This window comes from Eptatretus burgeri, chromosome 3 (assembly GCF_056783735.1).
Source record: "Eptatretus burgeri isolate ZD-2024b chromosome 3, Ebu_testis_v1, whole genome shotgun sequence".
Taxonomy (NCBI): Eukaryota; Metazoa; Chordata; class Myxini; order Myxiniformes; family Myxinidae; genus Eptatretus; species Eptatretus burgeri.
In genome coordinates, this window is record NC_140963.1 from 55,191,737 (window position 1) to 55,216,736 (window position 25,000).

The 25,000-nt window shown below is 39.4% G+C and overlaps 1 protein-coding gene across 5 annotated transcripts in view; it reads left to right on the forward strand.

The window, feature by feature from the left end:
* CHEK1 (checkpoint kinase 1) overlaps window positions 1-25,000 on the forward strand; it is a 137,186-nt gene that overhangs the window by 17,128 nt on the left and 95,058 nt on the right. Inside the window, exon 1 of one of the 5 annotated variants that reach the window (XM_085873480.1) lies at window positions 7,380-7,398. The exons of the other annotated variants lie outside the window; for them this stretch is intronic. The gene's annotated coding sequence lies outside the window, so the exon portion shown is untranslated. Of the gene's footprint in view, window positions 1-7,379; window positions 7,399-25,000 lie in introns of those variants that run through there. 5 annotated transcript variants of the gene reach the window in all.

Consider the following 25,000-nt stretch of genomic DNA (forward strand, 5'->3'; position numbering starts at 1 on the left):
TTCGACTTTATAGTTTCCTTTTGAGCACTCAGGTCAATGGCATAGATTGTATACAGACTTGTAAATGCTGTCATATCCAAAATAGGTTCTTTATGTCCAGTGCTTTCACACACCTTTTGGTAAGACTTGTATTGTATGCTTCAGCATAATCATTTTTTTCCCAATTAATTTCCCATCTATCTTGTGGATAAAATGTTCCATCTCGAGAAACGCGAAGTTGTTTCACATTAGCATTATCAGTTAATGCATTATTCTTATCAGTAGCAGTATCACCTTCTGGTTTTTTTAAAATGAGCCACAGATATCGTGGCTTTCCTTCCAGAACACCCAACTTCCATGTGTAAGTGGTTTGGTTCAGTTTAACGTGTTGGCATCTTCTTTTAAGATATGATACATTGAGTGGTTTCTTTGAGTTGTCTTCTATTCAACATCTCTTCTGTTTTAAGATTAGGAGTATGTTCACTAATATACCAACTAATTTCATAAATTCGAAATTTATTCTGATCAGCAAAAGCATTAGCCTCACCAAAAAGCAATCTATTTTCATTATCATTCCTTTGCAGTTAAAATCTAATTTTAAGACCATACAGAACTTTATCATGATCACAAAATCTAAATATTCCTTTAAGAGGAACTGCCGCAGTAAAACTGTTACCTGTGTTTGTATCATCATTATACATTGCCTTTCTTTGACTATAACCAGGGTCTGTGTTTGTTCCCGTTGTCATATCAGGAATAAAACCTTCGACAGCCGCCTTTCCCATTCTATCACTAAATGAATATAGTGTAAATTTCATCATTTCAGATGTAGCAGAGACATAATCAACCGCTTCAACTTCTTGTGTTCCAATGTACAAACGAACACTATCAAACATTTTCCAGAAGAAATCATTTACGAGTGTACCGTTTGTGTTATTCGCAACCTTAGTGAATGTAAATTTACACACGAAACTTTCAGCTCGATTCAAATAAGTTTGTTGATAACTTATTTCAAAACTTTTTGTTCCATTTGTATTCCAGTTATGGCATTTACCTTGAAGTAGTCTTCTTTTTTCATAGAGTTTGAGATGACAATGGTATCATCAAAATCATTGACACTATCAATTGCTTCCATACTTGTATTTATTTAGGATAAAAGATGTTAAAACTTTTGAAACCCTGACCCAAGCATTTGAATTATTTTCCATCGTTCTTAGGGGAGACAACTGAGTTTTGCCTTTCTTAATTTCTTTTGTTGTTTGCAATTTATGGGATTCCTTTTTGGCATCTTTTATACTCTTAATAGCACCCATGACATTTACCACAGTAGAAGCAGTTGAACCAATTCAGTCTTTATGTTTAAGAATAGTTGAACCTATACCCATTAGAGTTTCAATTATCCCATCTCCCTTTTTTCAAAATTGATGTCTGACACCTCTTTGTCTCTTTGGTTTATAGTATCCTCCACCAAAATACATACCTTCACCCTTGTAGTATGGGTAAAGGAACATCCCATCCCCTGTAATTATTTTTTATTTTCCCAACTCGTGTTTCCTCACAATAACCATCGTATTTATTTATTGGAAAACTTTACATAGGTGAATTCTGATGGATGTAATTTCTCCATTAAGAGAAATCATGCGATTATCTTGGTCGGTTGTCCTAAAATTTACTCTGTGGAAAGGAACATCCCATCCCCTGTAATTATTTTATATTTTCCCAACTCGTGTTTCCTCACAATAACCATCGTATTTATTTATTGGAAAACTTCACGTAGGTGAATTCTGATGGATGTAATTTCTCCATTAAAAGAAATCATTCGATTATCTTGATTGGTTATCCTAAAATTTACTCTGTATATTGTTTTTCCTGACACAGGCAGATAAACCAGATTTTTTGGGTTCCATATTGAATTTGTAACCAATTGGGGTTGAGTATGCAATGAATGAAAATATTGTATTTGTTCTTATCCCATCATTATAAGCGCCATTAATCAAATCACAGTGAATTAACACCGAATTTATGCCTGAGGATATTTGAATGACAATAAGCCTGGTGTTGGCGCAGTGGTTAGGGCAGTGGCTTGGGATCCAAAAGGTCCTGAGTTCAAGTCCCGTTGGGCCACTGAATTAATACACCAGGGGGTTGACTCAGCCTGTCATCCTTCCGAGGTCGGCAAAGTGAGTACCAGTGTACTGGGCCGGTGTATACCCCAGTTAAAATAGGTGTACCATATCCCTGTGTCGTAAGAGGCGACCAGGGTTGCGTCAGGAAGGGCATCCGGTATAAAACATGTGCCAAATCATTATGCGGATCATACGGATGATCCGCTGTGGCGACCCCTAATGGGAGCAGCCGAAAGAAGAAGAAGAAGAAGATATTTGAATGACATTATCACTGTAAAACGTCCCATTAGTTTCAATCTTTTTTGAGGAGAAACCCAATAACTCTCAAAATGAATTATCAATTGTGAAATCAAACTTGTAGTTATTATTAAGTTTAATCGTTGATTTTGAAGTATGTTTTTGAATATCTTTAACAATATTTTTTGGTTTATCACCCTGTTCTTTCATAAGACGAGCAATTTGAGAAATCTCATAAGCTCTGGGTGAAACCGTTATCGTTTTGTATCCACTTCCCGGATTATAACTAAACTTGCCATTTTCTCGGTGATATTAAATAAGGTATTATAAGTTTCCATGGACAATAAAGACGCCTCGTATTCTTTTGTTGCGTCAAGTTGTAGTGGGTATGGGAATGAAGATGTTTGGTCGCTTCTTGTGAAATTAAAACTAAGGATGTGCTTCTCATCTTATTTAAATGGGATAAAATTTCTTTGTATTGACATTTATTACTTATTTTCATGTTCATCAACTGCTCTAAAATGGCTGATGCTTCATTAAAACAATTGTTATTTCCAGCCTTCTTACTACCTAACAGCAATAACGGTCTATTAACTAATTGTGATGGGTCATTTGGAAGAAAGCTAACACCTGAACCAAGCCTACTTAAAGCCTGAATAATGTGTTTCTCCTTCTCATTCTTCCTACCTTTACGAGATAGACTAACCCTATATTTAAGAGAGTCCACCAAATCAATATATACTATATCATCCTTATTTTTCATATCCAATGGTTTATCAAAATACTTTGATTCATCCCTCACAGTTGAACCTTGTGTTCCATCTTTTGTTAGAAGAAACATTAATCCCTGAGTTAGTTTAACAGGGGGTTGAGCAGAACTCAAGAACCTTAATTCATCATTAAATATCAATACCTTTTCTTTAGCAAGATGGAATATTGCTGGTTGTTCTGCTGGAATGAGACCGGCTGTGGTTTTTGAATCTGTTGAATATTCATTGTTTTGGAGAGCATTCACAACATAATCAGGGGGTTGATTGATCTCTTTCAGTTGTTGAAATAATCCTTCATCGTCATATTCTAAACCTCCTATATGCTCCAATTCTTCCTCCGTCATTTGACTGAAATCTTTTAACATTTGAAGTTTTTTTTTTTTTAAATTTTTTTTAGGAGTATATTCTATTGTGGGAACTGTGGAAGCATCTATAATTTTTTCTTGGGAAGTTTTTAAAAGTGTTTAAAAAAATTTCTCTTGTTTTCTTTCAAATGCTTCTTTACCCGTTAGTTTCTGTCTGCGTTCCCTCTTTATGTCTTCCTGATGTTTTACAACTTTTGAAAGTAACTCTTGATGCTTCTTAAATCTTCTTGCTGTTTCTTTTGCATCCATTTATTTATTTGAAAATATCATTCACTGAATTATAAAGGTAAACAGGGAAATTTTCCTTTTCTTCATCATTAAAGTAGATGTGTTCAAATAAATCCTTTTCTTGAAATATTTTATCAAATTCTTTATTAACATTAATACGAGTTGTAATTTCTTCTTCACTAATACTTGTATCTCTGCTTTTCATACGTTTGCGTTGAGTTTCTTCATCAACATCAAAACCGAATGATAAAATCTTCACCCCATTACCACTCAGATGTTTAATAATTATTTGTATCATTCCTTCTGGATTAGTTTCTAATATCCCAAGCCCACCAGATTTTAGTTTCTTTAACTCATTCTTACAATGTGAATATTTTGTTGTACCAAGAGAAACCTCCTCAAATATTTGGCCTTAATTCCTCAATCGCATATGTTCCTCTACTGAAATATAGTAATAATCTTAACCTTCTACTTCTCCAGGTCTTATTGCTCCAGTTGTTGTTGATACAATATGAACTACATGGTGCTTTTTAAGCAAATTAAAAATGTTCTCATTTATACGATACAAGAACCTTGATTTATGAAAGTTTTTTTTTCCAGAAGCAGATTCACCCACAAGATTTATAATAATAGTTGTCATTTATATATGTAATTGTTTATAAAATAAAAAAAATATATCCCTTGCTATCTCATCTTGTTTCACAACAATATATTTATATTTTTCAGTCATGTGCTTCATATAATCCCCAAATTCCTTTTTACTACATAATGTAGAACAATTGTCTGTGCAAAAATTGTTTATATCTATTGAATTTAACTTGAATAAAATTAAAGTATTAGCATTGTTTCTTATTGAGCGACGAGGGAGTTGAAAGTATGATTGACTAAGATAAATACAAGCCGGTAGGCGACATGGGTGGTCGCTATACAATTGCATATCGTCATACAGTTTTTGACAAAGAGGTTGATTATAGTGCGCATAAAAGCACTGAAGCCGATTTTTTTTTTATTTTTATTTTTTTTTATTATTATTTTTTTTTTCTTGATTTTCGCAAAAAAATTTTTTTTCGGATTTTTTTCAAAAATTTCAAAGTCCCGTTGCTTGGCAACGGTGCTCAAAAGCATACAACTAAATCCTGGTATGAACCTACCAGTCAAGTTTCATCAAAATTGGTTGACTCCTCTGGCCTCCAGAGCTGTCCATTACAAACAAACAGACAGACTGAAAACCTGAGAATAACGGTAGTCTAGCGACCTCCCAACAATTACAAGAAGAATGTCTCCCTCTTGTGTAGTAGCTATCCATTACCGTTTACTTTCTCTCATTGACACAATCATCAAAGACAATGAGGTTATTTTTTGATTTATCCAAATTTTGGGGAGAAGGTATATCATCCATATTATCACTAAGAATACAAGTTATTGACTGATTTCTTTTTGTATCTATATCTATATCTGTGTATCACAAAATAGTTGTATTATATCTTCAATGTTGTAATCATTTAGTTTGTTTTGAAGTTTAAATAAACCGATTATATCTTCTTTTTGGAGACCAGCATTAAAACCTTGTGAGAGTCGTTGATACTCAGGTTGAAAACCTGACTTTGTGAAAATTATTAAATTATCATAATCTAAAAACTTGGGAGTAAGGAGCATCTTTAAAAGTAAGCAGGTTTTTCCACATCCACTTGAACCAATTATGAGACATCTTAATGAATTTGGAAGATATTTATGGTTGTTAAATTTTATTTTATTTTCCCAAATGGGTGAAAAATCTTTCATTTATATATTTGGAAAACAGGTTATTTAATTTATTATTGGCTTTTCTAGAAACTCTATATTTTATCCTAAGTTCCGGTTTAATTTCAAGATAATCCATTATTTTATTTATACAATATCTTGTATTGATATTTCCCTGAAAATGGCAATCGTGAATAATCTATCTATAATTCCAGCAATGTGTGTGTGTGTGTGTGTGTGTGTGTGTGTGTGTGTGTGTGTGTGTGTGTGTGTGTGTGTGTGTGTGTGTGTGTGTGTGTGTGTGTGACCGCTGTTTCTTGACAACCACTGGTCCGATCTAATTGAAACTTGCCAGGTATATTGCTGGGGACCTGAGGATGCGCCTTTTCAAGGTTTGATATTAATCGGACAAGTGCTTCCCAAGTTATGGCCATTTATTTACCAACCAATGACAGGACACTTTGCTGCTGCCATTTATTTACCAACAATGAAAGGACACGTTGCTGAGTGGGCGTGGCCGATGGGGAAGAGAACCTCAGCCACGTTCGCCATTACGGGTTTTTTCTCTTCTCTTCTCTTCTCCTTGTGTTTTTACTTGCGAAAAGGCAAAATACATTGGCACTAATTGAATAATTGGCCATTAAAACTCATTTATCAAAACGTTGGCAGATCCAGCAGCCTCCGCACTCTTGCCCTGGACGAGGAAACAAATAAGAAGTGCCGTTTCCTCAGCAATGTTGTTTTTTGAAGAGGTGCTAACGAGATCGTATGGCCACGCACGTACGGGCACGCGAGGGCGAAGGAATGGCCCGAGTGGTTGTTTCTGGCAAGCGGTTTTGAAGTATATATATATATATATATGTATATATACATATTTTGTTTTTTTTGCACCTACAGCCACGCACGCACGTACGGGCACGTGAGAGCGAAGGAATGGCCTGTGTGGTTGTTGTTTCTGGCACGCGGTTTGAAAGTTTTTTTTGGGGGGGGGGTTTGCACGTACGGCCACGCACCTACGGGCATGCACTAGTATATAACAACAGTCCTTTGAACATTTCTCTAATACGTTCAGTTTTTTTCCATTATAAGGAAAGGTGTGTTATCACCCTCATACTTTACATTTATTTCTCCAATCAATCTTGTAAATTAATTCATTTTTGGTGTAAATCTGAAATAATTATATTCCTTTTTATATTTTTTATTATCATTAATGAAAAGATAATCGCAGAACATCCATTGTTTATAGGCTTTTGACTCTATGTTTAATCCCCGTCTTTCACACGCAGGACAATTCTCAAATTTGTTATGTGGAGAATCAGAAAATTCAAGAGGTTCAAAATCTAGTAAACTATTCATATTTATAAAGTAAAATTTTAATTAAAATAAAATTCATCTTCAGTATCATCTTCGGTACTTTCGTTGGTACTTTCACAATCATCTATAAAACTACTTTCATAACTATCGTTTGAACACAAACTCTCGGTATCATAACTGTCTTCTGTTCTAACAGAGATACCATTATCACTCTCATAATCTTCAAAATCTTCAGTTGAATAATGACTTATTTCATGAGTAGAAAAAACATTACTATCTATATCTATATACTTTTTTTCATCAACAGATTCAACTACTATTTTTTTTTTACATTAAAGGTCATTCTAAAATAGTCATTACCTACTATTGAACGAAATGTCATTTCACCTGATGTATTAACATCCTTTATTTCATCAGGATTTACATTTTTAGGGTTGTTGAAAAAAAAATACAAATTTCTCCTTGCATATTACAGATGGTCTTATCTTTTCTTTCTAAAGGTTTTTCTTTTTCGATACTTTTTCTTGTTTCATTGCTTTTTCTAGTTTTGAATATATTTCCAGAAGGAGAGGAGAAACTTTTGTTGGAGCTACTTTAATCGATGTTCTTCCAGATATACTAAAAGCCCTTCCACTGAAGGTAATTGAAGAACTCATTATTCACCACAATTGTTTTTTATCCAATAGTTGTTATATTTATCTTTATTCAATTTTACATCCTCAACATATTTCTCAGTATCTTTTACAAATGAAGAGATTGATTAAAACTTGTTTTTTGTGTCTTGAAACATTCTATTTATTAAGTGAAAAAAGTTGGAGGATAAAATGGTTTTAAGCACAGATTCACTTATAAATTAAACAAAATTTTCATCGAGAAAATTTTATTTTAAGCAAAGTTTTGTTGTATAAATATGGTGATTACAACGAACTGCGATGTTTGTAATCATGAATATAAATGTTACAAAAAAACACCTTCAAACCAACAAACACACATTCAATCTTTTCAGACAAATATTTCCACTTGACCAAGAAACAAAACATTGTGATAGATGTGATAATGATATTCTTAAATTTTTTTTATAATAAACACCTTCAATCACGCAAACACAAGAACAGTGAAGAAAGGGAAGGTGCCACTAAATTCTCCATTGAAAACACTGATGGGGCATATAAAAATAAGATTGTTTCGCTTTGAAGACCCTGGACCATCTTCAATCATGGAAGCTGTTGATATGGTTAAACAAAGTGTTGAAACTATAATTAAAAACACATTAAGTGAAATGAAAACTTTTCAGTTTTATATGGGAGTAAAATTGAATATGGTAAGACAAGGCGATGAAACTACTCCCTATATGAGGACAAACCATCACTTTATCTCATCATTTCAAGATTTTGTAAGATGTGATGTTTACGATGAACTCCAGAGACAAGAACAAGATGTTGATAACACTGTAGTATTTAGTTTATTTACTATTACAAAAATAATCTTTTTAGCTATACACATCTTAAAATCAGATCCTCTTCAAGCTTCTTCTTATATTGATTTACCAAAATAGATAAAACTTAAGAAAGCGGTTGTTAATATTCAAAACAAAGATAATAAATGTTTTTTTCTATGGTCTGTTCTTGCTCACGTACATCCTCCACAATGGAAACCTGAAAGGGTTGAACATTATAAGAAATACGAGAATATATTAAATGTTAAAGATTTAAAGTTTCCAATGTCATTGAGAGATATTCCGAAATTTGAAAAAATGAATAATCTCTCTGTTGATGTATATGGATTAATGGATACAAACAAAGTTCAGGTATTAAAAATTTCAAACAACTAGAAAAATGATGAAACTCACATTGACCTTCTCTACTTTACTTCTAAAGAAAAATCACATTACATTATGCTTTCATCAAAAAATTATCAAGATTAACCAAATCACAACTATACAAGAGAAAATGTAAAACATATCCTTGTAAGAGATGTCTCAACTCCTTTCACACAAACGAACGATTAAGTTAACATTCGAAATATTGTAGTAATCATAAATCGACCGTAATCAATTTACCAAAAGCAGGTTCAAACATATTCAAAGATTTTAATAAATCTATAAAACATCCGTTTGTGATATATGCTGATTTTGAAAGTATCCTTGAAAAGATAGATACTGTTTCTCCAAATCCAAATAAATCATACACAAATAAATATCAAAAACATACGACTCATGGTTTCTGTTATTATATCAAATCATCTGTTGGTGATGAATACAACAAGTTAGAACTTTATAGAGGAGAAGATGCTTCAGAGGAGTTTGTAAGACGATTGGAAAAAGACTGTACAAGACGAAGAGAAATAATGGTTAAAACCTATAAACCAATGTCATCAACAAAGGGAGAGAAAAAGGAATTTAGAAAGAACAGTTTCTGTCATATTTGTGAGGAGAAAATTGAGGGAGAGGTCAAAGTTAGGGATCATTATCATTTTACTGGGAAATATAGAGGTCCAGCTCATTCCCATTGTAATCTTGATTACAAGCCCCCAAACTTTATTCCTGTCTTTCTTCACAACAACGCTCACTATGACACAGATCTATTTATGAATGAACTTTCAAAGACATCTGGCGATATTTCTGCCATTCCTAACACCGATCAAAAATACATCTCATTCACAAAAACAATTCATACATCCCCCATAACCCATATCAGATTTCTTGACACATACAAGTTTATGGCAAGTCCATTATCTAACTTAGCGTCAAATAAAAACTTACCGAATCTTAAATCACATTTCTCAGATCAGGAAGAGATTGATCTTTTCACAAAAGGGAATATGTCCGTATGACCACATGGATTCATTTGAGAAGTTTAAAGAAACATAACTTCCTTCAAGGGAAAGTTTCTATGGCAAGTTGAATAAAACTCGTATTTCCGATAGAGATTATACACAAGCGAAAAAGGTTTGGGAGAAGTTTAATATAAAGAATCTTGGAGAATATCATGATTTGTATCTTAAAACTGATGTATTGTTATTGGCTGATGTGTTTGAAACTTTTAGAACAGTCTGTCATCATAAAAATTCTTATGGATTAGACCCCGCTCACTATTACACGGGCCCGCTCACTATTACACGGCCCCGGGTTTGGCTTGGAGTGCTATGTTAAAAATGACAAAACAGAATTTGGAATTAATCAGTGATATAGATATGCTTTTAATGATAAAGAAGGCTAAAAGAGGAGGAATATCTCAAGTGTGTTCCAAGAGATATGCTCAAGCAAATAAATATCTTCCTGATTATAATAAGAATAAGGACAACACTTACTATGATGTATTATGACGCTAACAATTTGTATGGGTGGGCTATGTCTCAATCTTTACCTTCTGGAAAACTTAAATGGGTTAAAGAAAAACATTATGAAAAAGTTTTACAAGACATTGTTGTTTCCTCTCAAAAAGAATTGGATGAAGCTGAAGTTGGATATTATTTTGAGGTCGATTTAAAATATCCAGAAGAACTTCATCACAAATATAAAGACCTACATACCTTATGCCCCTGATAAAGAAAGTCCAAGAAAAGAATGGTTCAGTGATTACCAACAGTCATTTAATATTAAAGGTAAATCTCCAGAAAAACTACTTACTACATTAAATGATAAAGAAAGTTATGTTTTGCATCAAAGGAACTTGAGACAATATTTATCTGCTGGGTTGAGAGTGAGGAAAATTCATCAGATTTTGAAATTTAAACAAAGTCATTGGTTAAAGGAATATATTGATTTTAACACAAAAAGGAGAACAAGAGCAAACATAGATTTTGTGAAGGACTTTTATAAATTAATGAATAATGCTTTTTTTGGAAAGACTATGGAAAATGTTAGGAATTGACAAAACATAAGACATGCTACATCTTGGAAACGGGCTTCAAAGTTAATTAATAGACCAAGTTTTGAACGAGCGGAGGTGTTTTCAGAGAACTTTTGTGCTATTCATTTGAAAAAAAAGAGTATTGAAATGGATAAACCTATTTATATAGGAACATAAATTCTTGACTTGTCAAAGTTGTTAATGCATGACTATTACTATAATAATTTAAAATCAAAGTATAAGGATAATGTGTCATTGTTATATATGGATACAGATAGTTTTATATTAGAAATTAAGTCATGATGTATATGAGGATATGATTGATAATATATATATATATATATATATTACAAGTAATTATAAGTCAGGTGATGTGTTGTTTTCATCAAAGAATACAATTGTTATTGGTAAGTTTAAAGATGAATTGGGTGGGAAGGTCATGAGTGAATTTATAGGATTGAGATCAAAGTCTTATGCTTTTACGTATATTGATAATAATAACATTGAAAAGTGTGATAAGAAGCTAAAGGGAATAACGAAAAATATAATCAAGGAAACAATAAACTTTAATCATTATTACAACTGTTTAACCTTAAAGAAGGAAGAGTACAGAAAAATGAATACAATAAGAAGTTATAAACATCAATTATAAACAGAAGAGATAAATAAGAAAGCATTCGGAGCTTTTAATGATAAAATATATATTTTAGAGAATGGTATCAATAGTCTCCCTTATGGTTATAAGTATAAGTGTTAAAATATTGGGTTGGGAATTTTAATAGGCTACCGCCATCTTTTTACTGATTTATAAGTGATAGAACCAAGCAATAACCAAACCAAAGGATGGAGATGTAATCAGCTTTGGTATTTAAATGGGAAACATAAAGAATGTGAGAAATATCAAATAAGTCTTGTTGAAGAAATAACCGGGGTAAAAGTCAATAAAACAAATAAGCGGATACATTTAATTACAAATAAGTTGGATGATGCAAAGAAAAAAATTAATATCCTTGAATGGACTGAAAACTTTGATGGTTATCAATTGAACAATGGAATTTTTTTTTTACTGCAATCTCAAAATGATATATAGCTCAGGAGGTGGTCAAATAAGAGCATTTAGAGAAGTTTATCATTTAATTTCTGTTCAACAAAGACACTTAAACCAAGTTCCAAAGTAATCTTTGTGAATATACTTGATGGAAATGAATTATAAGAAAATTAAGTTATTCCCCCAAGTAGAACATGGACAAATATTCCTTGGTTTGCTCTTTGAGTGGAATGAAAATATGAAAGGGAAGAAGTGCTTTAATCAGTAAGTCTCAATTTTACATTTGCTTGTTTGGGAGGGGGAGGAAATGAGTCTCAACTTTACATTTGATTGTATGGGAGGGAAGGGGATAGGTGGGGAGAAAATTGGTCTTCTATTTTCAGCTTTTGGGGCATGAGTCAAAGTGTTTTTTTTGTTTTTTTTTCCTTTTTCCCCATTAATTTGAATGGGAAGCCCCAGAAACCCCATTAATCATCTGCTATCACAGGACTGGAATGAGACGTTTGTGCTTTGCTGAGTGCTGGTGGCAACACCTGCATGGATATTTGACTCACTTTCACTGATACATCACATAGCCAATTGATTGATCATGTAATGATGGTCTACAGATTCCAAACTTTCACCTCTTGCCAACTTATCTCACAACTCGATTTATTTATTTATTTCCTTTTTTTTCCACACAACTTTATGATATTTCTCTGCCTTTTGCACAACTAATTTTGTCTATCGTATTATGTTAGGGCTCATTAAATACGGTGCATGAGAAACAACAAAAGGCTCTTAAGGGGAGGTAATCGTACATGCAGACACAAACGATAACTCATCTCGGCTCAAAAATCGCAATTAGCCGAAATGAAATTCTGCAATCACTAAATCGGAACACAATATATTGCCCTTCGAACCAGAGATATTTTGGATGTTTCTGTATCATAGAAATATGATTTCGGATATTAGGATCAGATGTCGTGGACGAAATAAGTGTTGAAATCTGGAGTGAAATCTGAAAATGTTAAGAAATTCCCGATTATTATAACTAAGCATAACTATTTAAGGAAGGCTATGCTCCCATATTCTCCATATTCAGCGAAGTGATGGGTCGGATTTGCTCACGTGTTTGTGACCTTACTCCTTTGAGCTCCCAAGGTTAAATGCAACGAAACTTTATAGAATGATATTAAACAGTCATTTTTTTCACAATTTGTATGTTAAGCCACCACCAGTCGCCATCTCCTGTCACCAAATATGTGCTTTGTAGTAGTCCAATAGATGTACGTTAAATCTCGGGCAACACTGGGTACCTTTTGTGGGAGTCTGGAGGGAGGGAATGGTGGAGGTGTGAGTCTGAGGAGAGGAGAGGAGGAGGAGGAGGGGGGTGGGGTGGGAGGAGGCAGGGGAAGGGGTGAGAGGGGGGACCTGGCATCACCGGGCACCTTTGCTTTCATCCCCACCCACCACATTCCTCCCTCTTCCCTCTTCTTTGCTCCCCCCCCCGTCTTCTTTGCTCCCCTCTTTCCTATCTCCTTCCCTTCCCTCCTCGCTCTTCCTCCCCCTCCTCTCTCTCCCCTCCCGCCTCTCTCTCCCCTCCCGCCTCTCTCTCCCCTCCCGCCTCTCTCTCCCCTCCTGCCTCTCTACCGCTCCCCTCCCTCCTCTCTACCGCTCCCCTCCCTCCTCTCTACCGCTCTCCTCCCTCCTCTCTACCGCTCCCCTCCCTCCTCTCTACCGCTCCCCTCCTCTCTCTCTCTTTCCTCAACCTCCTCTCTCTCTTTCCTCAACCTCCTCTCTCTCTTTCCTCAACCTCCTCTCTCTCTTCCCTCAACCTCCTCTCTCTCTTCCCTCACCCTCCCCTCCTTTCTCTTTTTCCCGTCCCCTCCTTTCTCTTTTTCCCGTCCCCTCCTTTCTCTTTTTCCCGTCCCCTCCTTTCTCTTTTTCCCGTCTCCTCCTTTCTCTTTTTCCCGTCCCCTCCTTTCTCTTTTTCCCGTCCCCTCCTTTCTCTTTTTTTCTCCCCTCCTTTCTTTTTCCCTCCCATCCTCTCTCTGCCTTCACTTTCCTCCTCTCTCTTTCCTCACCCTCCTCTCTCTCTCTTTCCTCACCCTCCTCTCTCTCTCTTTCCTCACCCTCCTGTCTCTCTTTCCTCACCCTCCTCTCTCTCTGTTACCTCGCCCTCGTCTCTCTCTCTTTCCTCACCCTCCTCTCTCTCTCTTTCCTCACCCTCCTCTCTCTCTCTCTTTCCTCATCCTCCTCTCTCTCTCTTTCCTCACCCTCCTCTCTCTCTCTCTCTTTCCTCATCCTCCTCTCTCTCTTTCCTCACCCTCCTCTCTCTCTTTCCTCACCCTCCTCTCTCTCTTTCCTCACCCTCCTCTCTCTCTCTTTCCTCACCCTCCTCTCTCTCTCTTTCCTCACCCTCCTCTCTCTCTCTTTCCTCACCCTCCTCTCTCTCTCTTTCCTCACCCTCCTCTCTCTCTCTTTCCTCACCCTCCTCTCTCTCTCTTTCCTCACCCTCCTCTCTCTCTCTCTTTCCTCACCCTCCTCTCTCTCTCTTTCCTCACCCTCCTCTCTCTCTCTTTCCTCACCCTCCTCTCTCTCTCTCTTTCCTCACCCTCCTCTCTCTCTCTTTCCACACCCTCCTCTCTCTCTCTTTCCTCACCCTCCTCTCTCTCTCTTTCCTCACCCTCCTCTCTCTCTCTCTTTCCTCACCCTCCTCTCTCTCTCTCTTTCCTCACCCTCCTCTCTCTCTCTCTTTCCTCACCCTCCTCTCTCTCTCTCTTTCCTCATCCTCCTCTCTCTCTCTTTCCTCACCCTCCTCTCTCTCTCTCTCTTTCCTCACCCTCCTCTCTCTCTCTCTCTTTCCTCACCCTCCTCTCTCTCTCTTTCCTCACCCTCCTCTCTCTCTCTTTCCTCACCCTCCTCTCTCTCTCTTTCCTCACCCTCCTCTCTCTCTCTTTCCTCACCCTCCTCTCTCTCTCTTTCCTCACCCTCCTCTCTCTCTCTTGCCTCACCCTCCTCTCTCTCTTGCCTCACCCTCCTCTCTCTCTCTTGCCTCTCTCTCTCTCTCTCTCTCTCTCACTCTCTCTCTCTCTCTCTCTCTCTCTCTCTCTCTCTCTCTCTCTCTCTCTCTCTCTCTCTCTCTCTCTCTCTCTCTCTCTCTCTCTCTCTCTCTCTCTCTCTCTCTCTTGCCTCACCCTCCTCTCTCTCTCTCTCTCTTGCCTCACTCTCCTCTCTCTCTTGCCTCACCCTCCTCTCTCTCTTGCCTCACCCTCCTCTCTCTCTTGCCTCACTCTCCTCTCTCTCTTGCCTCACCCTCCTCTCTCTCTTGCTTCACCCTCCTCTCTCTCTTGCCTCACCCTCCTCTCTCTCTTTCCTCACCCTCCTCTCTCTCTTTCCTCACCCTCCTCTCTCTCTTGCCTCACCCTCCTCTCTCTCTTGCCTCACCCTCCTCTCTCTCTTGCCTCACCCTCCTCTCTCTCTTGCCTCACCCTCCTCTCTCTCTTTCCTCACCCTCCTCTCTCTCTTTCCTCACCCTCCTCTCTCTCTTTCCTCACCCTCCTCTCTCTCTTTCCTCACCCTCCTCTCTCTCTCTTTCCTCCCCCCCCTCTCTCTCTTGCCTCACCCTCCTCTCTCTCTTTCCTCACCCTCCTCTCTCTCTTGCCTCACCCTCCTCTCTCTCTTTCCTCACCCTCCTCTCTCTTTCCTCACCCTCCTCTCTCTCTTTCCTCACCCTCCTCTCTCTCTCTCTTTCCTCACCCTCCTCTCTCTCTTGCCTCACCCTCCTCTCTCTCTTGCCTCACCCTCCTCTCTCTTTCCTCACCCTCCTCTCTCTCTCCTCACCCTCCTCTCTCTCTCCTCACCCTCCTCTCTCTCTCCTCACCCTCCTCTCTCTCTCCTCACCCTCCTCTCTCTCTTTCCTCACCCTCCTCTCTCTCTTTCCTCACCCTCCTCTCTCTCTTTCCTCACCCTCCTCTCTCTCTTTCCTCACCCTCCTCTCTCTCTTTCCTCACCCTCCTCTCTCTCTTTCCTCACCCTCCTCTCTCTCTTTCCTCACCCTCCTCTCTCTCTCTTGCCTCACCCTCCTCTCTCTCTTGCCTCACCCTCCTCTCTCTCTTGCCTCACCCTCCTCTCTCTCTTGCCTCACCCTCCTCTCTCTCTTGCCTCACCCTCCTCTCTCTCTTGCCTCACCCTCCTCTCTCTCTTGCCTCACCCTCCTCTCTCTCTTTCCTCACCCTCCTCTCTCTCTTGCCTCACCCTCCTCTCTCTCTTTCCTCACCCTCCTCTCTCTCTTGCCTCACCCTCCTCTCTCTCTTGCCTCACCCTCCTCTCTCTCTTGCCTCACCCTCCTCTCTCTCTTGCCTCACCCTCCTCTCTCTCTTGCCTCACCCTCCTCTCTCTTTTTTCCACAACCTCCTCTCTCTTTTCTCACCCTCCTCTCTCTCTCTTTTCTCACCCTCTCTCTCTCTCTCTCTCTTTCCTCACCCTCCTCTCTCTCTCTCTCTTTCCTCACCCTCCTCTCTCTCTCTCTCTCTCTTTCTCTCTCTCTCTCTCTCTCTCTCTCTCTCTCTCTCTCTCTCTCTCTCTCTCTCTCTCTCTCTCTCTCTCTCTCTCTCTCTCTCTCTCTCTCTCTCTCTTTCCTCACCCTCCTCTCTCTCTTTCCTCACCCTCCTCTCTCTCTCTCTTTCCTCACCCTCCTCTCTCTCTCTCTTCCTCACCCTCTCTCTCTCTCTCTTTCCTCACCCTCCTCTCTCTCTCTTTCCTCACCCTCCTCTCTCTCTCTTTCCTCACCCTCCTCTCTCTCTCTCTTTCCTCACCCTCTCTCTCTCTCTTTCCTCACCCTCCTCTCTCTCTCTTTCCTCACCCTCCTCTCTCTCTCTCTTTCCTCAACCTCTCTCTCTCTCTTTCCTCAACCTCTCTCTCTCTCTCTCTCTCTCTCTCTCTCTCTCTCTCTCTCTCTCTCTCTCTCTCTCTCTCTCTCTCTCTCTCTCTCTCTCTCTCTCTCTCTCTCTCTCTCTCTCTCTCTCTCTCTCTCTCTCTCTCCCTCTCTCTCTCTCTCTCTCTCTCTCTCTCTCTCTCTCTCTCTCTCTCTCTCTCTCTCTCTCTCACCCTCTCTCTCTCTCCCTCACCCTCTCTCTCTCTCCCCTCACTCTCTCTCTCTCTCTCTCTCTCTCTCTCTCTCTCTCTCTCTCTCTCTCTCTCTCTCTCTCTCTCTCTCTCTCTCTCTCTCCCCTCACCCTCTCTCTCTCTCTCTCTCCCCTCACCCTCTCTCTCTCTCTCTTTCCTCACCCTCTCTCTCTCTCTCTTTCCTCACCCTCCTCTCTCTCTCTCTTTCCTCACCCTCCTCTCTCTCTCTTTCCTCACGGTCCTCTCTCTCTCTCTTTCCTCTCCCTCCTCTCTCTCTCTCTTTCTTCACCCTCCTCTCTCTCTCTTTCCTCACCCTTCTCTCTCTCTCTCTCTCTCTCTCTCTCTCTCTCTCTCTCTCTCTCTCTCTCTCTCTCTCTCTCTCTCTCTCTCTCTCTCTCTTTCCTCACCCTCCTCTCTCTCTTTCCCTCCCATCCTCTCTCTTTCCTCACCCTCCTCTCTTTTCCTCTTAGTATTCCCATCAGTGAAGCGACAAGTGGTATTTGCTAATTTGAATTTAGTTAAAGATTTTAAAGTTTGTAGAATTTTTTTTTTCTTTCCCCAGTAGTTTACCGCCATTGATGCACCCTCCTCTCTCTTTTACACCACCTTATTTAACACAGGCCTGGTGTTGGCTTAACGGTAAAGTTGCTTGGCTTAAGATCCTCGGGTCTTGTGTTCAAGCCCCTATCGGGCCATTGAATTAAGACCAGGTAGGGTTGACACAGCCTGTCATCCTCCCGAAGTCGGCAAAATGAGTACTAGTGTGCTGGTAATGGGGGCATTGCATCAGCAGCACAGCTGTGCTCCCAGAAAATGATGCAGCCAAGCAGCCACAGGCTGCATACAAATTTATAAATTATATAACATGTTACATTAGTTCTTCAGGTCTGTTGTTTGTGTGTCTTCTGACATCCTTAAAAACAGCAAGTTTCCTGTTTGGAACGATTTTCAATTTTGTTTGACTGCCAGACAGGCAGTCAGATTAAAATAATTATCTCACTCCTCTCTGTACATGTGCAATTGGGACAAATCACTCATTCAACCAGTTTGAATGGAGGAAAGGAGTCATTCTGCTGTTTTGTGTAATTGTGTACCGCAATGAGCATGGAGAAAAGAAATAAAACCAGAGAATTGTAAGAGGAGGTCAGGCAAAAGATTGTAACCAAGCATGGACAATCTCAGGGCTACAAGTCCATCTCCAGAGACCTTGATGTTCCTGTGTCCATCGTACGCAATGTTATCATGAAGTTTAAGGCCCATGGCACTGCAGCGAACCTCCCTGGACGTGGCCGCAAGAGAAAACTTGATCGAAGATTGCGGTGAAGGATTGTTCGAATGGTGGAGAAAGCACCTCGATCAACTGCCAAACAGATTCAAGCTGACCTTCAGATAGAAGGTACGACAGTTTCAACTTGCACCATCCGTCGCCAACTCGATGAAAGGTGGTTCTATGGTAGGAAACCCAGGAGGACTCAACTGCTGAGAGAGAGACATAAGAAAGCCCAACTGAAGTTTGCCAAAACACACCTGAACAAGCCAAAATCCTTCTGGGAGAATGTCTTGTGGACAGATGAGACCAAATTAAAGCTTTTTGGTAAAGCACATAATCTCTATGTTTACAGAAAACAAAATTAAGCCTTAAAAGAAAAGAATACCTTCCCTATAGTTCAACATGGAAGAGGTTCAGTGATGTTTTGGGGTTGCTGTGCTGCCTCTGGCACTGGGTGCCTTGAATGTGTGCATGGCATCATGAAATGAGGAGATTACCAAGGTATTTTGGAGCGCAATGTTCAACCCAGTGTCAGAAAGCTGGGTCTCCATTGAAGGTCATGGGTCATGCAGCAGGACAATGACCCCAAACACACTTCAAAAAGCACCCAGGAATGGTTCAAGCCAAAACGCTGGACTGTTCTGAAGTGACCAGCAATAAGTCCAGATCTAAATCCCATTGAATACCTGTGGGGAGATCTGAAAACAGCAGTTGGGAGAAGGCACTCTTCAAATCTTGGAGAACTGGAGCTGTTTGCATAAGAAGAGTGGATCAAACTGCCAGTAGAGATGTGTAGGAACCTCATTCATGACTATAGGAAGTGCTTGACTGCAGTTATTTTGTCCAAAGGCTGTGCTACCAAATATTAAGTCAAGGGTGTCAATAATTTTGTCAATGCCATTTCTTTTTATTTGATGATTTGAAAGGACATATTAAGTTCTGAATCAAAAACAAAGGTTCTGTAATATTAACACTGAAATAAAGAATTGTGGAGACCAAATACTTTGTTCAATTTCAACTTTTTTTAAGAGAGAAGATTGTAAGTTATTTGAAAAAAGTGCAAAGGTGCCAATATTTTTGGCCACCACTGTATAACCCAGACTTGGGGTACCTCAGGCAACCTGCAAAATTTGTTTGGATTTGGTTCAGGATTTAAAAAAATAAGTTTTTGAAGCCCATATAAACTACATATATAATTATATTGTATCATATTATATTATATTGCATCCATCCATCCATTGGGACCATACTCTGTGCAGAGCATTGTTGCTGTCAAAGCAGTCTCCTTAGCTATTGGACACAATCCTGGACGGGTCGCCACTCCGACACAGTATACCAGCATGTTGTCACTCATTTTGCCGACCTCGGAAGGATGACAGGCAGAGTCAACCCCTCCTGGTGTTAATTCAACACCCAAGTGAGATTTGAACTCAGGATCCTAGTATCCCAAGCTCAGCACCCTAACCATTAAGCCCATACCAGGCACATATTATATTATATACACGATAAGAGAGACGTGTGTGTCGCCATTTTTCTCAGAGATGGCTAAATGGGTCTTCGTCAAAGTTTCAGGGGTTCGGCAGTGAGTGCCGGGAGTGTTTTCAACAAAATAAATTGAAGTGATTGAAAAAAATTGAAATATACGAAACGTACCAAGTTAGATGAATTGGGGTGTGTGTGTGTGTGTGTGTGTGTGTGTGTCTGTGTGTGTGTGTGTGTGTGTGTGTGTGTGTGTGTGTGTGTGGGTGGATGTATGGGGCTTTCTACAAACCTGTATAATGCAGTACATCTCTCTGTGTGCAAAGTGATTTTGCGATCTGTTTGTTTTGGGTGTCTTGGTCACTTGACTCTTGCAATTCCATGGGGTTTTCTCCCATAATTTTTTTTTTTTTTTTTACTCCCATAATGTCTGCAAAGACACCTGCATTGCTCAGGACCATCCTTTGTGTCCACAACAGTGAACCACATTGGTATGGTTCAGCATACGATGTGAAAAATTAATTGAATATTATGAAATGACCCAGAATGCACCATTTTAAATATTCAAGAAGAAAGGCCTTCCACGATTGAATGTGGGCGATAGACGGTATCGATGTCTAAAATCGACTTGAAGAGGAATCAAAAAATATTTTGGTGTTTTACATGTTTAAAGGGAACAGTTGGTCCCCAACTGCATCGTTTCTTTCACTTCTGCATTTCATTGCAGAGCAAAAGCACACCAAATGAATCTCCAAAGCAACTTTAAAGGTCCCCTGACATGCAAAACTTTCTGGTTATTTATATATTAACTTGACCTTCCCAGTGAAGAAATCACCCATGTTTTTTTTTTTTTAATCAAAAATGGGATAATTAGAGCAATATTTCGATCATTTATTGTGCTTTTCACAACTTGCTATGCCCCGCCCCTAAAAAAACGTTGACTTCAGCGAATCGCAGCGTTGACGTCACATACAGGAACTCGCGCAGAGTGGATTGACTCGAGATCTCTTGAGTCGAGACCAGCGTTTCTCAACATTTTTACCCTTGTGGAACCCTTGAAATAGTTTTCATCATCTCGGGGAACCCCTGCATAAAAATTATTATATACCTTTATTAATATCTAGCTCTTTTATATTTTTATCGTAGTTCACGTGGTAAATATAATATATTTTTTTTCGGATACCTGGTTTAAGGAAAAAATGACCCCCTTTTTGTCAAATTTATTGAACATACTGCTCATACTGAACATTGAAAAAAAAAACATACTGCTTGTTTATGAGACCTCACACCGAGGTTTTAATTCACAAAAAAAAAAACTTTTTTAAATAAAAAAACAAAACGCACCTCATGTAACTTGATAAACAAATAAAGGTAAACGGAAGAACTAACCTTGAGAGAGAGAGACTTCGCACTAGGAAGCACAGAGAAGATAGATGGACACCGTGCATGCGTCCCGTACTTGAGTCAGTCACTCAATGATACACGAATCCGCCGCGTACAGGACGTCCACAAACCAGTGAGGGCGGTTTCACACTGGCGCCATATAGACATCGTTAAATACATTCCCTATAGTTGTTATAATTGTATATGATATAAGAGGTTGAAGCCTCTATTATAATAACCAAGGAGTTTCCAACAATATGCCGTACGTGCATAGTAAAATTACGAATCTTAAATCAAACAAAAACTACTCAAAAATACATTAGCCTATTTATTACTGTTTTCTCGCGGAACCCCTAGCAACCTCTTGCGGAACCCTAGGGTTCCGGGGAACCCCGGTTGAGAAACACTGGTCTAGACTAGTCCGATAAATCCGTCGTCCATCCGACTCTGCCGATAAATCCGTCGTCCGTCCGACTAGGCCGATAAATCTGACGTGCTGTAGCTTTTATTTATTATTCTCTTTTTTTCATTGTTTTCTACTGGCGCTACATGACGACAGTAGGAATAAAATAAATAAAAATGCAACAGAAAGTCAGATTTATCGGACTACTCGAGACAATTGTGTCACAAGGTGTGTTCTGCGCACAAGTTTTCATCGTATCCGGACAGCGACATTGCTTCGTTTTATGCGCGGAGAGATACGGCCGATGACATGCACCGGCCTTGTTTGTGATTAATTCGCCGCGGAGCAACATGTCCGCTGCACTGCGCTGGTCACGTCACCTCACTAAAATATTTCTGATATCGAGCAGTATGCAAGTCGAATTTACATTATTGAATTATGAATAGCATTTAGTCTAACCAGTTGTTATTTCCGAGTCTTCCTTCGATGTCCTCCCGATCATCATGAACTCCGGGAATTTCATCGCCATTTTTCTCTGCTTGTCCTGCTTCGGGCTTGAACTGGTAAGGCCGTACTTCATTTCCAGCTGCCTGAACTTCACCTCCCGCGACTGTTATCCAACAATTCTCCATGTGATTCAGACCAAAATCCTTCATTTTTCTCACACTCACTGTCGTTATCAGACATGTGAAAGTCCATGTCATCCATTATTCAAAAACAAATGTTCGATTTATTTTTTTTTTTTAAAGCAGAAATGAACGATGCGATTGAGTCGACCAATCAAATGTGGAAACACACAGCAAGCCAATAGAATCACGTAGACCACCAACCCGAGTAATTAACGTGCAGCCTTTGTCATCCTGTAGTTGCTGTCATGTGGGTTACGCCCCTTTTCAGGAGAATTTTTAGGGGCGTTCCCAGAGGTTTTTTTTTTTTAATTTTACATTTTACAGAATGAGTATTGTGAAAAAACATTGTCAGATCTGAAATCACGATGAAAAACTCCTAGAACATATATAAATGAAATTTCAGTACTTTTGCATGTCAGGGGACCTTAAAGAAACAGACTAGGCTATTTATAGAGCCAAATCATCATTACCCAGAAAAGTCAGCAGCAGGAAGTTTATGTGTCCTTACTGAGGATACCGCCTGGCTGTTTCAGGTGGAATTTATAATAAAAAAGGCAAATCTTACCTTTTGTAGTTTTAAACTGTTTGCAGAAGTGAAGGAAATGAGATAGTCGGGGACAAACGGTTCCCTTCAAATATGTAAAGCACCATGATGTTTTCCCATTATGGTTCAAGTCAATTTTCAGTTTTGGACATCAACGCCATCGATCCAGTGGTGAAAACTAACTTTACCGTTTTCAGAAAATGGACCAGTCAGACGAGTCACCAAAATACGTTACCACCCTGACACTTTTCACTGCCCACATCTAATTTGGTATTTTGTGCAAAGCACGAAGGAAAATGTTAAATTTTAATGCATCCAATATTTACATGCTACTTTATTTATTAACTCGTTTGTTTATTTATATAATTTAATGTTACGTTATTTATTTTGCAGGTTTTAAGACTCATGAAAGAGCAGACACGTATATGCAGGAATATACATAAGAACACCAGTCTTGACTTCAGACAAATGCAGCCGGTGACCTTTGGGGAATTGACGTAACTTTCTGGTGCGCTCTGGGTGCTGCCATTGTCATATTGCGACGTTTTTCTCTCCCTAGTCAGTAGGGCAGTTGAGTAGAAATCCTATCCTCCCCATGGGATGTCAACCCACCAGATTTGTCCGTGCTCTATCTTCCAAATGTAGAGCATCAAGTGAGGAAGCAGCATGATGTATCATTTTTAGGTCATCTCTAACGAGAGGACCTAATAAAACCAGTCTCTGTCAGTCCGTCCGTGCGTACGTACGTCCCCATTTTTTTTCTTCCGATTTTCTTGATATTTGGTATATGGGTAGATGTCGATGAGGGATGCACGACGGTACGACCTTTGACCCGATTGAAGGTCAAGGTCAACGTCAAGGTCACTCCAAAGTTGCGAAATCGTCCATTTTCAAAATCTATCTCCTCCGCTGTTTATGATCCGATCTTCGAAATTCCGTCGGATTCTGATAATATGGAACAATATCTAAATTTGGTCAGGCCGTTTTTTTGAAATTCGTCCTGGTTATCGAGTCACGTGTCTTCAAAGTTGGAAAAATCGTCGATGTCATACGGTCAAAAAAAAATTCGCCCGATCTTGATGAAACTTGCTATGTAGGTAGGGGTCGATGAGTGATGCATGACGGTATGACTTTTGACATGATTAAAGGTCAAGATCAAGGCCACTCCAAAGTTGCGAAATCGTCCATTTTCAAAATCTATCTCCTCCGCCGTTTGTGATCCGATCTTCGAAATTTCTTCGGATTCTGATAATATGGAACAATATCTAAATTTGGTCGGGCCGGTTTTTTTAAAATTTATCGAGTCATGTGTCTTCAAAATTGGAAAAATCGTTGGAAAAATATCATCCGCCATTTATAACTCAGAAATGCGGTTTGATTTCTGAGGTCCGGTTTCTATTCTTTTGAAGACACTGATCATAAATGTTCCAAATCAACCATTTTCAAAATCTATCTCTGGATAACTCAGAAATGTAGTTTGATTTCTGAGGTTTTCTATCCTTTTTACTCCCGGGCTTTCGTCTGTACGTTGAACCAAAAGACAAGACTACATCGAAGCCATTCTAAGCCGATCAGAGATCCACATCTACAGAGCTTCAGAGATGACCGTTACCCCCAACCGGGGGTAATTTTTAGTCTTTGTTATGACTCGGACAAGGTCCATCCTCCCAGACTCAGAGCAGATACTCTATCGCCAATGCATAGCACCATATGAACATCGTGTATTCGAGTGCATTGCATATGATTTTTGACTTGCATTTTCTTCCTTTTGTCATCAGTGCTGGCTGTAAGTAATCCTGTATTACGATGGCGTTTTCAGGAAGATGATGCTTTTTCAAACATAACCAATAGATCTGTGTGGAAATAAATTTGCCACGTAACATTACAGTGCTTTGATGCATTAACAAAATATATATTGTTACGGCTGTGGAAATTCGCAAACCACCATTCAGGTCCCTCAGGTGAGATATCTCTGTAAGTACATGTGTAGTTAGCCCAAACCCGTTGTATAGAGGGAATTTATGTGATCCATCCGGGCTGTGACGCTTTGAGTTAGCCATTTTTTCTGTTCTATCTTTTATTTCAAACAAACAGCATATCAACCACCATGCCATCCCCACCACAGTGCCAACCACACTACAACCACGCCACCTCCACCATCTACGCTACCACAGCTTCGCCACTCGCCATTCAGTAGGCCCTGTGCGGTTACGATCTCCGGGAACAAACAAAAACCAACAATGATGCTTGGGGGTTTTCCCACCTGTTTCTCCCGTCAAAATTCTCCGCGCTCAGTGTGGGGGAAGTGCGATCCGAGCCGGGGGTCAAAGGTGAGAAAAGGTGGGGGCCTCTTTTTGGGGGAATAATTCCCTGGCTCTGAGCCAAGACTGACGCCCCCGCACGGCGCGGGGTGGAGGGAGAGCGAGAGGTCATGCCCCCCTTCGAGAGGCTTCTCCAAGAAGCTCGAAGGGAGGCGGGGCCGAAAACGGGGCAGAGCCCCACGCTACAAAAGGCAGACAGGACGG